At 37.5% G+C, this 18,461-nt stretch overlaps 1 protein-coding gene across 1 annotated transcript in view; it reads left to right on the top strand.

Moving 5' to 3' along the window:
• Positions 1-18,461, top strand: part of LOC103029152 (NACHT, LRR and PYD domains-containing protein 3-like) — a 442,571-nt gene that overhangs the window by 81,621 nt on the left and 342,489 nt on the right. The window lies entirely within an intron of this gene.

Genomic DNA, 18,461 nt, shown 5'->3' with positions numbered 1-18,461 from the left:
TATTGTAGTATCACATCACAACTAGTGGGTATGGGTAAATTTCACAATTTTTTGCAAATAAAGAAGTTTATGAAACATGTTATGTTTCTTATTTATGCAACTAAAAGGTAAAACTGTGTGAAACGTAGCTTATTTTGATAATTTAGCTTTAATTGCTTATAAAAAATATTTATTATATTATGGTTACATTACTAACACAGGAGCAGGCTGACACCTGAGCATACTGAAATGCTCGTCTTTGTAAAAAAAGAATCTCCCCATCATGCTCGGACTGCAGGCAGGGCAAACAGTTGGTATTGAAGGGAGTGTGTAGATGGGGTGGAGCAGCAAAGTGTGGAGGAGATTGGGGAGTAGAAGGCATTTTTTATTATTTGCACTGATTTTTTTTAAGCTTTGGTTTACACTTGTTCAAGAGCACTGATGAGTACAGCAGTCAAGAGTACTGATGCTGTTAATAGACTATTTTCTACTCAGTTTGTGTGTTTTGCTTTTTTAATACAATTTACAAATATTATTTGCACTTATGGCTTTTTAAGCCTTGGTTTACTGTCGCCATTTCTGTTTGTTATTTATTATTTTGTCTATTTTGAGTTTATTAATTGCTAAATAAACAGGTCAGTTTCTCCTTACCAACCATTGTGTATTATTCAAACAAACCTAATTCAGCTGGCTACTTGTTATCAAGAGTAAAACGCTTTTCAACATGAGTTTGACAACAAAGTAAGTTGGCTAAATAACTTTAAACTTTAATACATGCTCGGATAGGCCGGTATCGGTATCGGCCGATATCGGTATCGGCCGATATCGGTATCGGATCGGAAGTGCAAAAAAATATCAGTATCGGATCGGAAGTTCAAAAAGCTGGATCGGGACATCCCTAGTCCAGATACCAGGTGGAGAAGTGGAGACAAAGTGAAAAATATAGTTTGGGAGGGAAAGGGGAACTGCTGTGTTTTTGTTGGTGTGAATGACTGGAATCTGAGGTTTATTACCTGCCTGGTCTTTTCTATATTTGACAAGACTGTCTTTCCACTCAGAATGAAAGACTTCCAGTTTAGTTGATCGATATTATTATAAATGTTGTACTAACTGCTTTAAGGTACGAGTTTGATCATTGTACCACATTGCGAGCTTTTTCTGTCTCTCTTTTTTGTGTTTAAGGGGAGCTACACCATCTAAAATAATCATTTTTTAAACAACTGATTAGTTTTTCTTGTTCCAATGAGTCTGCTGGACAGTGTACTAGAGTTGAAAATCAGGAAGTTTAACAGTAAGTGACTAAAAGACTATGTGCTATGCTGCACAAAAGTAAGACAGCACCTATCTATCTATCTATCTATCTATCTATCTATCTATCTATCTATCTATCTATATAAAGAAATCAGAATTTGCAAATTTGTGTGTGTGTGTGTTAGGGAGGATTTATCCGTATTTGTTTTTTTTTTTATTATTATACATAGGCAAATGTTTTATTTGTAATCAAACAAGAAAAGAGGTCACTTCAACACCTACAGTTGCACTTATTTTAATTCACTGATTAGTAATAATAATAATAATAATAATAATAATAATACATAATAAAGAATATAATAATTATCTCAAAAATATACTACTACACCTCCTTCCTAAGGGGTGTGTGTTTGTGTTTATATGTCAGTGTTTCTAATGGATTATCATTTCTCTCTCAGGCTGGATTGGTGTAATCTATCAGATAAAAGCTGTGCAGATCTGGCCTCAGTTCTCAGCTCAAACTCCTCAACTCTGAGAGAACTGAACCTGGGTGGTAATAATCTGCAGGATTCAGGAGTGAAGCTGCTCTCTGCTGGACTGAAGAATCCACACTGTAAACTGGAGAAACTGTGGTAAGATCATCAAAATACAACAAACAGAGCATCTCAACTTCACACACACAAACACACACATGATCTCTTGAAAAATATAAATTTGGAGGGAATGGGATACTGCTGTGTTTTTGTTGTGAAAACATTGTTTTACCATATACTTTCTAATTTTTTCAGCTTAGCAAATACAACATTTTTTTAGAAAAACAACAAAAAATTACTTTTTATTCCCACTTTTATGGGTGTTGACACTTAATTAGCGGGTGTTTAAATACTCCTAAAAAGGCGAGCTCTGACTATGAGTTCTTTTGCTTCCTGCTTATGTGCCGTTCAGACGCTTCTCTGCTTAGCTCTGCTATCTCTGCTATCTTTCATACTTTTCTTTATTTTTAGACATTTTCGAGCTACAGTGTCTGAGCTCATTATTTAGATTAGCACTAGCACTACCATATTTTGTTTCTTATTTTATTTTTTTCTAGTTTCTTTTGGACATTTAGTATAGTAGAGCCATAGGCACAGGAATCAGAAAAGTTCCTGTAGAGTACTAAAGAAGAAATCTACAAGATGCCTCCTTGTGTGGGTTCAGAGCGCCAGTGCTGCCAGAACTGCTACAATCTTCTACAAAGAATGACTGTTTTGGAAAAAAAATTTGGTCCTTGTTATCAGAGTTTAAGGACTGGCATTTCTGCACTGTTCGAGGACCATCGGAGAGTGGGAGTGCTGCCAGCGGACAACAGGTTTTTAACGGAGCAGCGAGCAGTGTAGACGAACAGAACTGGACCAGCAGATCATGTGGACATCCGTAATGTGAGTACAGCTGAAAGATATGGGAAAAACCAGCAATGGGTTAGCATTGGAGCTAAACCCAAACGGCATGCCACATACAGCTCTGTAGTATCCTCCACTGCTGCTAACATAGCACATCTGGCTAATGCTAATGCTAAAGCTATTGCTCGGAGATCAGAGCACAGAGCCAGAGGAAATCAGTTCCAGTCACTTAGTTTGCAAAACAGATTTGAGCCACTGCAAGACCGTAATGACTTTTTAAATACCAGCCAGTATGATTCAGAAAGAACCAGAAGATTCAGCCATTCAAAACACCCCAAGAGAGCCACAGGGCTCCAGGCTGTGGCCACAGCAGACACTTTTGTTTTGGGGGATGACTGTTTATGGCATGAAAAATAATCAGAAACTCATCACAGTTTCTGAACTGAATGAGAAGCTTCCAGCACTACTGGCTGAATACAGAACAGTGAAACGAATCATTGTTCATGTTGGAAAGAACGATACAAAGAAAGAGGAGTCTGAGGTGTTAAAAAGGGACTTTAATGATCTTTTTACCACACTGCGCAAGTTCAACATCCAGACATTCATCAGTGGTCCTCTACCTGCAAGGGGCTGCAATATGTTCTCTAGGCTGTTGGCTTTAAAACATTTGGCTTCAGAAAACCTGCAGGTCAAACGGACTGAACTTCATTGACAATTTCAATCTGTTTTTTGGGAAGAGAGTTTTTCAGGCGAGATGGACTGCACACCAACAAGAGGGGAGTCAAATTCCTGTCACAGAACATCATTTTTTCTCTGTGCAACTTCTCTGTTCCCACTGGTGAAGACACGTCAGCTTTAACACCCAAAGACACTGTCTGCACTACAGAGACACAACATCCTTCCCCCACAGAGACTGCAGAGTTATCGGATGGGAGCCATATTCTGCTGTATCAGCTGCCGGAAACACCGAAACTGCATGAACACTCCACACCATCCTCCATCTCCACCTCATCATTATCCTCCATCTCCACCCCATCATCACCCCACCTGAACTTCCCAGCAAACATGGAGAAGCTGGTATCTGCAGGGACAAAGCTGACACTTTCTCTGTCAGCGAGTCCTCAGGTACAGCGGAAAATCAGCTCAACTTCTCCTCCACAGTCACCTACTGCCTCACGGACCCAGCAACCCCCATCCCCACCACCACTACACTCCCCAATCAAGGAGTTAGAAAAGGGGACCAAAATTAAGCCCAGTGAACATGAGAAGGAATTAAACGAACCCCCCCCCACACAACCCAAAAGAAGAGACAAGCTCCTAAACCACCGGACAGACAGCTCCGCTCTCGACTTCTTCACCAGCAGGAGCCCCTCCCACCTCCCTCCACCATAAGGGAAGAGGCCGCCACAAGTAATCCAGCAAACTGATATCTTTTGGGTCCGTGCTGCTACAATGGTGATGTCAGCAGTACATGTTTTCAAAACAAGTACGGACCCTGTGTGCCAGTTATCTCCCCCATTCCAGTTCTTATCAGAAGCAGAAAGAACAGGGAGTATAGGTCAGATAATGTGAATATATCCAACCTGCAGTATGTAAATTGTAACCCACAGTCTTTGGAACAAAACGCACAGGGTATTAAATTAGCTCTGCTAAATATCAGATCTCTTACTAAAAAGTCTTATCTAATTAATGATTTTATTACAAATTATGGGCTTGATTTTCTGTTTTTAACAGAGACATGGTTAAGTTCTTGTAGTGCTGAAAGTGTATTAATTGAGTCGGCTCCACCCAACTTTAACTTTTTAAATGTCTCACGTACCGGCAAGAAAGGTGGAGGTGTAGCTATGCTGTTTAATGATACATTCCAATTCAAGCAGTTATCACTTGGAGACTCCACATCTTTTGAATATTTAGGTGCAGTTTTAAAAGGGGCACCAAGAATATTACTAGTAATTGTCTACAGGCCTCCAAGGTACAATGCTGATTTTATTGATGATTTTACAGATATGCTGTCTTTTATTTCTACTGAATTTGATCATTTTATTATTGCTGGTGATTTTAACATTCACATTAATATTCCCAAGGATAATTATGCCAGAGAACTCTATGGGCCCTATTTTAACGATCTATAGCACACTTGGTAATTGCGCTTTGCGCAGCTAGATTTAGGGGCGTGTCCTGTGTCTTTGGTATCGTTGCGCAGCTCCAACGGCGCAAAAGGGTGTGTTTTAATTCCCTTAATTATTCATGGGTGTGTTTTGGGCGTAAGGTGAAATAAACCAATCAGTGTGTCAGTATCCATCCCCTTTAAGACACAGCTGCACGCTGACTTCTGTTCGTTCCTATTTTAACAGCGCATAGGAAATTGCGCCGTCACGCTGTGAAGATAAACCTGCAACTTAGGCAAGAGTAAAGTTATTTTATTCTTTATTCTGTTTATTGTTTATATAAAAACTGGGTTTGCAACACTGAATATTAATCAAGCAATCGATTATTTATATATTATTATATTAGATTATATATATATAATTTGATTAATAAAATAATTAAAATAATTAAAATGAATAAAAAATAAATAATATAAAATATAAACTCATTAAACACAATCACAGGCTTTCTGCGCAGAATAATAAAAGTTCCAGTTAGTTTCAGTTTCAAATCATGAAAACAGCTCATCAAAACCTCAACCTCTGCTTTATATTTGACAATATTTGATGAACTTACAGGTCCTTACTTGTTTTTATTTAACTGAACTGAGTTTTATATTGTTTGTAGCCTCGCGCTGAATTCAGTGAAGCCAGAAAGATTAGGTACAAGAAAAGGCAGATAAATTACATGACAGCTGAACTTTTTGTGAGCAGAGTGTGCTCTGCACCATGCAAACCATCAGACTCTGTAGATACTCTGCTGGATAGTTTTAACTCAAAAACTGCTAGAGTTTTAGATGAGATTGCACCAGTTAAAACCATGCCATGCAAGCAGAAAGCTCCATGGAGAAATGATGCTGCAGTTCAGCTCCAAAAGAAAGAATGCAGAAAGGCTGAGCGCAGATGTCGAAAAACCAAGCTTCACATTCACAAAGAATTTTTTAAAGATAGACTGTGTTATAACAATAAAATAATGTGCACATCTAGACAATCCTACTTCTCCAGCATTATTAACAATAATATTAACAATAGCAAAGTTCTTTTCACTGTGGTTGACAGACTAACTAACTCTAACTCTAACCTCTAACCTACATATATGACCTCTGAGCTAGTTTCAACTGAGACTTGTAATGAGTTTTCAAGTTTTTTTAATACTAAAATCCACAATATCAGACAAGCCATCAGTACACCTATATCCACCGATGAGCCCATGTGCTCTCCAAAACCATGCAAAAGCATCATAGTCAAAATGTCCCAATTTAGCACTATTAATGAAGAAGTTTTAATTGATACAGTGAGTAACCTCAAATCATCCACTTGCAGTCTTGATACATTACCAACCAAGTTTTTTAAGAATGTCTTTTACTCAATATCAGCAGACATTCTTCAAATAGTAAGTACCTCACTCATGTTGGGTGTTTTTCCAAATGCATTAGAAACAGCCGTTGTGAAGCCTCTCTTAAAAAAGAAAAAAATAGATACAAACTTATTAAACAATTACAGACCAATCTCTAAAAAAAATGTATTTAAGCAAGTTATGCACTTTCTGTCCATAAATAACTGTCTAGACCAATTTCAGTCAGGTTTCCGGCCCAATCATAGTACTGAGACTGCGCTAATTAAGGTTATCAATGACCTTCGCTTAAATATAGACTCAGAAAAAATGTCTATTCTACTACTGCTTGATCTCAGTGCTGCTTTTGACACCATTGACCACAACATTCTCATAGATAGACTAGAGAACTGTGTTGGACTTTCTGGAACTGTCCTAAAATGGTTTAGTTCATACCTTCATGGAAATACTTTGTGGAAATGGAAAATAATGTTTCTGTGAGACTGTGCCAGAGATCTGTGGTGTACCCCAGGGTTCAATTCTTGGGCCACTCTTATTTAATTTATATATTTATATAATATATTTATATAATTCCTCTGGGTGAAATCATGCGTGACTATGGGATATCTTACCACAGCTATGCAGATGACACTCAGATCTACATGGTCCTCTGCCCAAACAACTATGGTCCCATTGACTCACTGTGTAAATGCCTTGAGCAGATAAATGAATGGACGGGACAGAACTTTCTGCAGTTGAATAAAGATAAAACAGAGATTATTTTATTTGGGAATAGTAATGAGAGGCACAGACTAGCTGCCTATCTGGATTCAAAAAGCCTAAAATCTAAAGAACTAGTGCGTAATCTTGGTGTACAAATGGACTCTGATCTCACTTTTAACAGTCATGTCAAAGCCGTCACCAAATCAGCATTTTATCACCTCAAGAACATAAATAAGATCAGAGATTTTCTGTCTACAGCAGACCTGGAGAAACTCATCCATGCCTTTATTTCTAGTAGGATTGATTACTGTAATGGACTCCTAACTGGACTCCCAAAAAAGACCATCAAACAGCTTCAGCTGATTCAGAATTCAGCAGCCAGAGTTCTGACTAGAAGTAAAAGAACCCCCATCCTTAAATCCCTACTCTGGATACCAGTATGTTACAGAATAGACTTTAAGGTTCTGTTACAGGTCTATAAATGTCTTAATGGTGCAGGACCAGCATATTTATCTGATGTTCTCCAGCAGTATGAGTCGAGCAGAACTCTCAGATCATCAGGAACTGGTCAGTTAGAGCTGCCTAAAGTAAAAACTAAACATGGAGAGGCAGCTTTTAGCTACTACGCTGCTCTTAAATGGAACCAGTTAACAGAGAGCATTAGAAGAGCACCAATTCTAAACACTTTTAAATCCAGACTGAAAACCTACATGTTTGATCAGGCCTTCAGCTTAGCTTAAAACACTGCAGCTCCGCCCACTTTTATTCTGTAACGGCACTTTTGTATCATGTTTTATTCACGCTTTATTCTTATTTTATTTTTTATTTCCAATTCCTTGTTGTTCTTTTACATGTTTTTAAATGTTACTTCTATTTGTTTTAATCATGTTTGAATCAATCATGCTTTATTCACCCAACAACACTCCAACCTGCAATGATTAAAATGTATTACATGGAACATACATGGAATCGGCTCCCAAGAGAAAAAAACTAAAATACTCCTCCATCTCAGCCGTTTAAATGCAGTTATATACCTTCTACAAGAAACTCACCTAACAGAATCAGATCAACATAAACTGAAATCAGTAGAACACAATCATATATTTACAGCCAATTATAACTCTAGACAAAGAGGTGTAGCCATTTTAATACATAACAAAATCACATTCACACACAATACTACAATCACAGACCCAGATGAACGATTTATCATCATAAATATCACCATTAACAACCACACTTTTACCATTGCTAACATCTACAGACCAAATATTGACAATCCCTAATTTTTTCATGACTTTTTTACACAAATTTCCTCACTATCGAACTATTCAATCATGATTGGAAGCGATTTTAATGCAGTTATAGATTCATCTTTAGACCGATCAGCTCATACTCAGAACACACGCAACTGGAATTCCACTGAAATAATAAAACAGTACATGCAGGATTTTGGTCTTGGTGATGGGTGGCGACAAAATCATCCAACAACCAAATAATTCATATTTTACTCAGCAGTACATAAATCATATTCACACATTGATTATTTTCTAATTATTAATTCAATTTTCTCAAACATTGTACATATATAAATTCACCCTATCACAATAAGTGACCATGCACCTGTCTCAATGATATGGAATTCAAACCAACAACATAAACAGACCTTTAGATGGCACTTTAACACATCACTACTTAATGATCAAGAATTCGACAGCTATATAAAAAGAGAGTGGGTATCGTTCCTAGAAATAAATGATTCTCCAGACACATCACCAACACTTTTATGGGAGACTGGCAAAGCGGTTCTAAGAGGAAAAATAATATCATATGCCACATTTAAACAGAAGAAAGAAACAGAACATGAGGTAAAGTTAGAATAAAAAATTAAAGAATATAAGTAGAATAAGTATATCTGAAGAAAAGCAAAAAGAACTTCGGCAACTAAGATATGATCTAAATTAATTAAAAAACAAGAAAAATAAATTCTTATTACAAAGATTGAGACATGAAAACACTGAATACTCAAATAAATCTGGAAAATATTTAGCAAATCTCATTAAGTGTAATAAAAGAAAAAACAATTATTCCAACCATAAAAAAGTCAGCAGGGAAAATAGTACAGAGACCTGATGAAATTAACGACACCTTTAAAGATTTTTTTTTAAAGTATATTCATCAGACAATGAAACCAACTTAGATGAAATCAGTAACTTCCTGGACCACATCAAACTGCCTAAATTAACCAAAAACCAAAAACATACACTTGAAATACCATTATTACCAGCCCCACCCTTCTGGTTTCAAACTCTAAATCAAGTCAAGTCAAGTCAAGTCAAGTAGTTTTATTGTCAATACTGCATATGTACAGGACATACAGAGAATTGAAATTACGTTACTCTCCTTCCCAATTTTACAGCAAGTGCAGATAATAGATATAATAAAGGAGAATGGGAGACACTATGTGTACAATACAGCAGGGACACAAATAGACATACATGAGACAAAAACAAGGTGCAGTGGTGTGGGGGAGGAATAGATATATAAATATAAGTAAATAAGTAAAAATAGATATATAATTATAATATAAAAGAGTGGGAGACACTATATGTTCAATACAGCAAGACACAATAAACATACGTAAGACAATAGTGCAATATTGATGGTGATTGAGATGGAATGACAGTAAAAATAGTAAATAACAGTAGTGCAAATACGGTATATGGTATATACCTTAAGGCTGGTAAAGTGAATGGGTGCGTAAGTCCTTAAATTTCACAGTTTAATTAAGTGGAATTAAAGTGCGTATTGACAGTGCAAGTATATCAGTAGTGCAGGTGTTGTGTAGTGCAAGTCCGTGTGGAAGGGACCAGTACTTTGTGTATTGTAGTGCAGAGTTTCAGTACTTTATTAGTGGGGGGGTCAGGATGCTGAGTGAGTGTGTGCTGGGGGCAGGATTGGGATGGGGGGTAGAGCAGGAAGAGAGTTCAGCATCCTCACAGCCTGATGGATGGGGCTGTCTCGCAGTCTGCTGGTCCTCGCCCCGAGACTCCGCAGTCTCCTCCCTGATGGCAGCAGGATGAAGAAGCTGTGTAGTGGGTGAGAGGGATCTCCTGCCAGACGGAGGGCTTTCTGTGTGAGGAATACCACAATAACTAAATATTACTGGAAAAATAAACCACCCAGAATCAATCTCACCACATTACAGAACTCAAAATCACATGGCGGCCTAGAGGCACCAAACTTCCACCATTATTTTCACAAGATAACAAACTCTGTACTCACACCAACCAGACATTCACCCATCTGGAACAACCCGGACTTTATCATTGATAAAAAACACTAAACTACCCACCTTGAATCGAAAAGGGGATCACACACCTCAAACACATGTATCACAATACCACCTTAATGTCACTACCACAATTAACCCAGAAATACGGCATTGGGAGAACTCGATTTTTACAATACCACCAGTTAAGATCACTCATCTGTTCAAAAATCACCCCAATCACATTAGACCTGCCTACACCAATTTCAAAATTTCTTAGCATTACTACAACAAATAAAATATTATCCAAAATATATAAAATAATATCTCAATTGAATCTTACTATTAGCTTACAGTGCAAACAATGGGAAGAAGATTTATCATTAACTCCTAATGCTGATTTCTGGGTCCAGGTGTGTAATAATAATCACAACATGATCAAAAACACTAATTTACAACTCATCCAGTATTAAGTTATCCTCCGAGTTCACTACACCACACACAAAATGTATAAAATGGGATTCACTATCTCAACAATTTGTACACAGTGCAATCAAAACACAGTTGATAATTATATGCACGCTATGTGGCACTGCACACCCGTTAACCAGTTCTGGAAAGAAGTTATTATCCTCCTATCTCATGCCCTCACCACCCAAATCCACCCAACATCATCACTCTGCCTACTAGGAGACACACCAACCACTAACACAACACCACAAAACAATAGAATAATCTTAATGTCGCGAGTCATCGCCAAGAAAATCATCCTCATGAACTGGAAAACAAAAATAACATTAACATCAATCACTGGAAAAATCTACTAACAGACTATCTCTCTCTCTAGACACTCAGAACCCACCAAAAACACAGATTCAGACCCAATTTAGACACATCTAATTCAAACATTACAGTAATCCAACATAAGATAAACCGTAGCAAAATCATCAGTTAAAATCGCACATAACTTCATGATTCTGTTTTCTGTTTAGCTATATTTTTGTATATATATATATGTATGTCTCTTTACTATTTTTTATCTTTTCTTTTTTTTCTTTCTTTCTTTGTTTTTGTTTGCTTGTTTTTTCTCCCCCTTCTGCATCTCACTCCCTCCACCCCCCCCCCCCCAACTATATTAAATGTATACATGTATGTATAAATTAAACAAATAAAGGAATAAACAAAAAGTATGAATAGTCCTCCGAAGATATGTGTATGTATTCAGGTGCATATTATTTTTTATAGTAAAGGAAGGGAAACATGTTAAACATTTCTTAAATATGTAAAACATCTTCAGCTTCACTCATTTTAATTCAGTAAATAATAGTATAATATTTTACATGAACTGTTCTACACAATATATATATTTACTAGATGTATTTTAATTAAAAAAGGATTGTATAACTATTATGGAATAAAGCATAATTATCTCAAATATATACTAATAGGGGTGTGTGTTTAAATGTCAGTGTTTCTAATGGATTATCATTTCTCTCTCAGGCTGGCTGGGTGTAATCTATCAGATAAAAGCTGTGCAGATCTGACCTCAGTTCTCAGCTCAAACTCCTCAACTCTGAGAGATCTGAACCTGAGTGTTAATAAACTGCAGGATTCAGGAGTGAAGCTGCTCTCTGCTGGACTGAAGAGTTCACACTGTAAACTGGAGACACTGAAGTAAGATCATCAAAATACAACAAACAGAGCATCTCACCTTCACACACACACACACACACACACGCGCACGCGCACACACACACATACACACACGCGCACACGCACACACGCACATACACACACGCGCACACAAACACACGCGCACACACACTAACACTCCCAGGGAGGAAGCCTATATGTTTCCGTGCGTGCTGTGCTGAACTGCTGCTGCAGCGCATCTAGAGTGCCTTGCTAGGACGTAGGAGCAGGTTTGATATTGGGGGGGGACACATCTATAATGTAATATAATATAATATAATTTAATCTGCTTATTTGAATAAGCCCATTTTATAGTCTCTTAAAACAACATTTGTGGAATTACCTTTAATCACAAATAAACCATTCTTTTTGTACTTCCGTTTATTATTAGTTACATCCAAGTAAAGGTCACTTTACAACCTAAACATGTTACTCCACTTTACGTTTACTGTTGATAAAAAAAATGTGTGCAATGTCTGAACTATATATAAATATATAAAAAAAACTGATGAGGTATCACCTAATGTTTAGAAGAATACAACAGATATTATTATTATTATTATTATTATTATGTATTGGCATGTCAATTCTGTTGTATATTTGTATATTTACATTTACACCACCTTTTTTCGACTAAAAGTACTTATGATGGTGATCTTTTACGTAAAAGAATGTAACCTTATGTTTCATAGAGATTTTTGGCAGAGGTTAATATAAACTTTAGATAACCCAAACCCTCCTAGTCTGTTAGTTAAATGAACTTATACTAAAGGACCAGATATCCCATTAGTAGATCTAAGGGGCTAATGGATTTTAACAGGTAAACTCAATAAATGAGAGTTTATTAGCTGATCATATGGATGGGTTAAGAAACTGCTTTAAAATACCTACATGAAGTATTGTACTAAATTCTGTCTCTCCACTACATCCAGCTTCTAGCTAACTAGTTAAGCTAGCTAAAATAATTTTCCTTCATTATAATTTACAGTAATCCTAGTCTACAAGTCACAATGACTATCACAAGCTCACAGAGGGTGAAATCAGCTATCAGAAATAATCTCTACACAGTGTACATGGTAAGCTCCGTTACCTTTTAGAAAAATCGCTGTATATCCAGATCTGTTTTAACGTCAGCTCGCTGCACCCCGCTGCTGAATCTAAAAAAGAAAACTTTACAAATCCTCTACAGCGAAGGGGGCGGGGGGGGGGAGGGGGTGGGGGTTGGCTTCCGCAATCTCCTCCGCGCTCCGCAAAACCAGCGAGCTGATTGGCTGTTTCTATTAAGAGGCGGGACTTTCTTCCTGAACCGGCTTCGTGATTGGCCTATGCTTGCGCGACCGCGCGGGGTCACGTGACAGAGGAAGAGAGCGGTGTCGTGTGTGAGCTACACACACGAACCATTTCACACACACACCACTACACACACAAACCATTTCACACACACACATCACTGCACACACACCACTATACACACACACACACGCACACCTCTGCACACACACAAACACTCACACTCACTCTAACACACACCACTACACACACACACACACACATATACACCACTGCACTCACTCACTCACACACACAAACACATCACTACACACACACACACACACACAAACACTCCCACTCACTCTAACACACACCACTACACACACACACACTAACACACACACCTGCACACACACACACACACTAACACACACCCCTGCACACACACTCCACTACACACACACACACACACACACACACACTACTGCACACACTTCACTACACACACACACACAGCCACGAGTGTCCTCCATCATATCAGTGATTTCACTGCAAAAACTATATATATTTATTTGTTTACAGTTATTCAAAATGTCCGCCGAGTCAATTTCCCCCGGTGGAATGGCCACTAGGGGGCGTGTGGAAAGGGGTTAATTCGTTGCTGCCAACTGGGGTGGCAGCAGGAGTGGCAAGGCTTTCTTTTAGGGTGGCAGCTGCCCTTTACCACCCCAGTAGATCCACCCCTGCTTTTAACTATTACGCAGCAATCTGAGTAAAAATCATCCATTAAAAAGCAGCTCAATGTTTCTTATTTCCTTATAGTTACACACCTCTCAGTAAAATAAGCTGCGTATACTCACACCATTCTGGGTAGTGATCAGAACCACTACCCACAGTCTGTACCAGTGTGTGGAGGTGGTGTGTAGAATGATCATCAGTCCTCTGCACAGTGTTCCCCCGAGCCATCGCTGAACCATTGCTTCATCAACTCTCTATAGAATATGCTGAAAACCTCCACAATCACACTCACACACAGTATTAGAAATGCAGAAACTGCTCATAGAGAAAAGTCACTCTGAACTTTACATTTTCATCAGACTGACTGTGTGGTGATTTCTCTAAACAAACACACTCATACTGCCTGCTAATGTTCAGAAAGAGAGAGTGTGTGTTGTGGTGTTATCACATCTCCTTTGTTTGGGATATTTTGACACCAAGTGATGAAGTGTTTCTATCATTTTGTCTTATTCTTCTTGTCTTAAGGTGTGTAACAGTACAGGTCATCATTGTGAACATGCACCAGTACCGTCTTTGTGCTGTGGTTAGATAGAAACCTGTTTTATTGTTTTAGTACATTTTTAAATACTCGTTCACGCTGTGAAGGTGAGTTATCCACTAATTTACTGAAACAGAAATGTTATTTTATTTTGTATTCTGTTTATAAATGATGTAAAGCAAGAGTGTAGGAGCGGGTTTGATATTGGGGGAGACACATTTGCTAATATGAACCAAAGCCCAGCCTATAGTGTCCTAGAACAACATCTTTTAATCACAAATAATCCCTTTTTTGTATTATGTTTATTATTAGTTACATCCAAGTAAAGGTGACTTTACAACCTAAAAACATTACATTACTGTTGTTAGAAAAATTATGTGTGAAAAGTCAGGACATGTGGTCTTACTGTGGTGTTACTGTAAACTACAAATGAACAGAAGTCAGGTTAGATCAATGTTTCTTAACCCTGTTCCTGCATATTCTACTGCATATTCCCACTGTTCTCCATATTCTAGAGCTAAAGGTACTTTAATAAAGTAAGTGGTGGTATGATGTGTTTAATACACTGCTGGATATACATAATGATTGATTTAGGCTTCATTAGGGGCTAAGGGATTTTAACAGGTAAACTCAATAAAGGATTGTTTATTAGCTGATTAGTTGGATCTGGTGGAAAACACACAATTTTTGGGCAGAGATCAGGGTTAAGAAACTGCTTTAAACTACCAACATAAAGTACTGTGGCTGTCCTCTACATCCAGCTTCTAGATATCTAGTTATTTAAATGAACTGTCGTTCATTATAGCTTACAGTAAGTCCTGAGATCTTAAATTAATAAACACAGTTTGAAAATGAAATAGTGATTAGCTGATCAGGTACATCAGGGCAAGTTGAACATTACATATATAGTTTATTTTTTCTTAAACCATAACTCCCTATCTATCTAATTCCAAAGTTAAGCTAACTGACTAACACAGCTGCAGTTTATTAATCACAAAGTGGGTTTGATCTGTGTGTTTTGATTCAGAGTCGTGTCTTTTTAACCAGCTATCAGAAACAGTGTCACCACAGTTTACATGGTTAGCTCCTTTACCTTTCTTTTAGAAAAATCTCTGTATATCCAGATCTGTTTTAACATCAGCTGATTCTGTACCCTGCTTCTAAATCTCACAGCGAGGGGGAGGGGCTTCCCTCCCACCAGCACACTGACTCTCCTCCGCGTGCCACAAAACCAGCAAGCTGATTGGCTGTTTCTACTGAGAGGCGGAACTTAATTCCTTACCCGGCTCCGTGATTGACGTTAAGAGATTTCCCATTCACACAGCGGTCACTGACTCCTCATTAATAGCACAGCTGAGCTGAGTGAAACGATATCATTTTTTGGGGGGACAGATCCACCTGTTTCTAGTATTGGGTGAGACATGTCCCACCCATCCCCCCCGGTTCCTACACCAATGATGTAAAGGGTGGGTTTGTGCTGCTGTGTGTTCACGTGTGTGGAGTAAACAGGAACAGATATTATTTATATTCTGGAGGTTACAGCACTGTTTATTCCTCACACTATGGTATAATAATCCCACCTGGAACAAAAACAAATCTCAGATATATATTTGCCCTAGTGCTGGACGATATGGCAAAAATGTATATCCCGATAATATTCCTTAATTTCGGTCGATACGATATAATTTCCATATCGATATAAATACTTTGAAGGCCTCAGAAAAACTGCTAGGAATAAATGAAATGCAATGGAAATCTGTACCTGCTACTGTCTGAAAATTTAATTAAAGTTTTTGAAGCCTCCTCTTACAAAAACTATAGAATACTATATAACACTTAATATAATAAAACATTTCTAAATAAATCAATGTTCATTTTTATTTGCATATAGCAAGATAAAAACACGACATCCCTGTTAAACAGAAACCTATAACCTATATACATATTACCAATATAAATAACTTTAAATTATAACAGAGGCTTCTTATTCTTTTGTAAACAAATTTAACAGATCAAAATAAAAATGCTTCAACCAGGATAAAGAATGCAAAAAGCCTTCATATACATAAAAGGAACATGATATCTCCGTAAAATAATCAAACCTATAGGCTTTATCATCTATAAATAACTCAGTTACAACATAAACTACAAAATCGCTTCAGCCAGAATAAGGAAAATATTGTATGTAGCGGAACCGCTCAGTTAGGGTCGGTTTGGCTTCATCATGGGACATTTTAGATGCAGAGTGGAGCGAATCCGAGCCTAGCCTAGCCTAGCCTAGCCTATCTGGCTGCGTGCCTGTGTGATTAAGTCATCACACACTGACGTAGCCCGGCTACGGAGGCTGATTGTGTTCAGCTCTGCAGTGAAACGCCTGTCCGTGACAGATTCTGTAAATAATACATATCGATATGACACAAAAATTATATCATCGTTATTGTAACATTTCTTATCGCGATAAATACCGAATATCGAATTATTGTCCAGGACTAAGTTGCCCACTCTCAAAAAGACTGTATGTGTGTGTGTGTGTGTGTGTTATTGTTGGTGAGTGTAAGAGTAAGTTTTAAATGTGCAGATCTGGCCTTAGCTCTCAGCTCAAACTCTATGAAGTTAAATTGGGGTCTTTAATGCTGACGAGAAAATAAAACAAAAAAAAAAAATCTAAAATCACATTCTGGTATGAGAAAATGTCTTCCTTTGTTATTATTATATTTTTCTGACGTGTGTACTTGTGTGTATTTGAATATAAGTTCCTGGAACAGTCTAATTCCCCCTGGAAGAGTAATACATTCTTTTTTTATGTCTTATTCTCTTAATTTATCTACATTATATTGAAGTCTAAAATAAACTTGAAGGTCTTTCGGTGTTTTTACTTTTTATTCAGAGCTTTTGCACAGCGTTGTTTTAATGGGGCTTTTTACTGTTCAAATCCACCATCTACAGGTGGCCGCATGTAACTGCAGCAAGCATGCTGGTTAAAAAAGAAGCCAAATTCAGCCTTGTGCTCAATTTAACAACTGAAAACAACAATATTATATAATTTAATAATTATGTATTAGTAAAATTCATTATTAGCATTAACTTATGAACTGTAAATAGCTGTTGTTCAGCCTGGTTAGCTCGGTCAGGATGGCCGGATGAACTGGCTGGCCTCCAGCATTACATATAGCTACAGAGGCTGCAGCTGATGATGTTAATCCTCCATAACCCGCCTTTCCATTTTGGCCACGCCCCTCTCCTCTCCCCACATCAAAAAGGGGTCAAAATAAACTCGCAAAAATGGAGGAACGCAAAGGAAGGAAAGTATTACAAAAAGAAAAAAGAATCGCAAAATGCAAAGAAAAAGTGGTGTTGCAAAAGATTTATCAAAAAAATATTACAAGTGAAAAAAGGTCATTTATGTTCTCTTCTTTGTTTGCAATATTATATTATTTTTGCAATGTGTGGACATTTTTTTCGTGATTGTTTTATTTTCTTGTCAGCATTAAAGACAATATGACTGCATAAATCTCCTCAACTCTGAGAGAACTGAACCTGAGTAATAATGAACTGCAGGATTCAGGAGTGAAGCTGTAGTAGTTTCTGTAACACTATAGGAGAAAATTTTCTTCTTCACAAAGTAACAGAGTGATTTATTTATTCATCTTTAACTCAGAGATTTTACAGATCCTGTTAGTCGCAGGATTCTCCTGCATATTAATAGTGTCTCCTTGACAGCCACAAATCATGTACAGTATCCTGCAAATCAGTATATCGAGCTGCTTATGATCATTTTTGGGCAACAGAGCAACAGCTCAGTAGAACTATCAGTGTTCTCTGTGAGTGAAATTTACACTGCTCTCTTTGGCAGTGTTTAATGTAGTTCTACAGGTCAATGGAAGAGGGTTGGAATGCAGGGTATATAAAATCCAATACTAATGCCTGTTTTACCCTGTGTTTGTCTATATGATGTTAATGACTGTAAGACATGTTAATATACGTTTACAGGTCTGATTCTTTCACAGGTATAGTTAAACTTATTTATACTTGCTCCTACTACATTGTTAGGAGCTAGTTGGGGTTGGGTGTATGGGGGGGGTCTTTACACTCCTAGTGTGTGAATATAACTGTACACTCATCTGTTGTATTTTTCTCT

Source organism: Astyanax mexicanus, unplaced genomic scaffold (genome assembly GCF_023375975.1).
Source record: "Astyanax mexicanus isolate ESR-SI-001 unplaced genomic scaffold, AstMex3_surface scaffold_32, whole genome shotgun sequence".
Classification (NCBI taxonomy): Eukaryota; Metazoa; Chordata; class Actinopteri; order Characiformes; family Acestrorhamphidae; genus Astyanax; species Astyanax mexicanus.
This window is presented reverse-complemented; position numbering and strand designations above follow the sequence as displayed.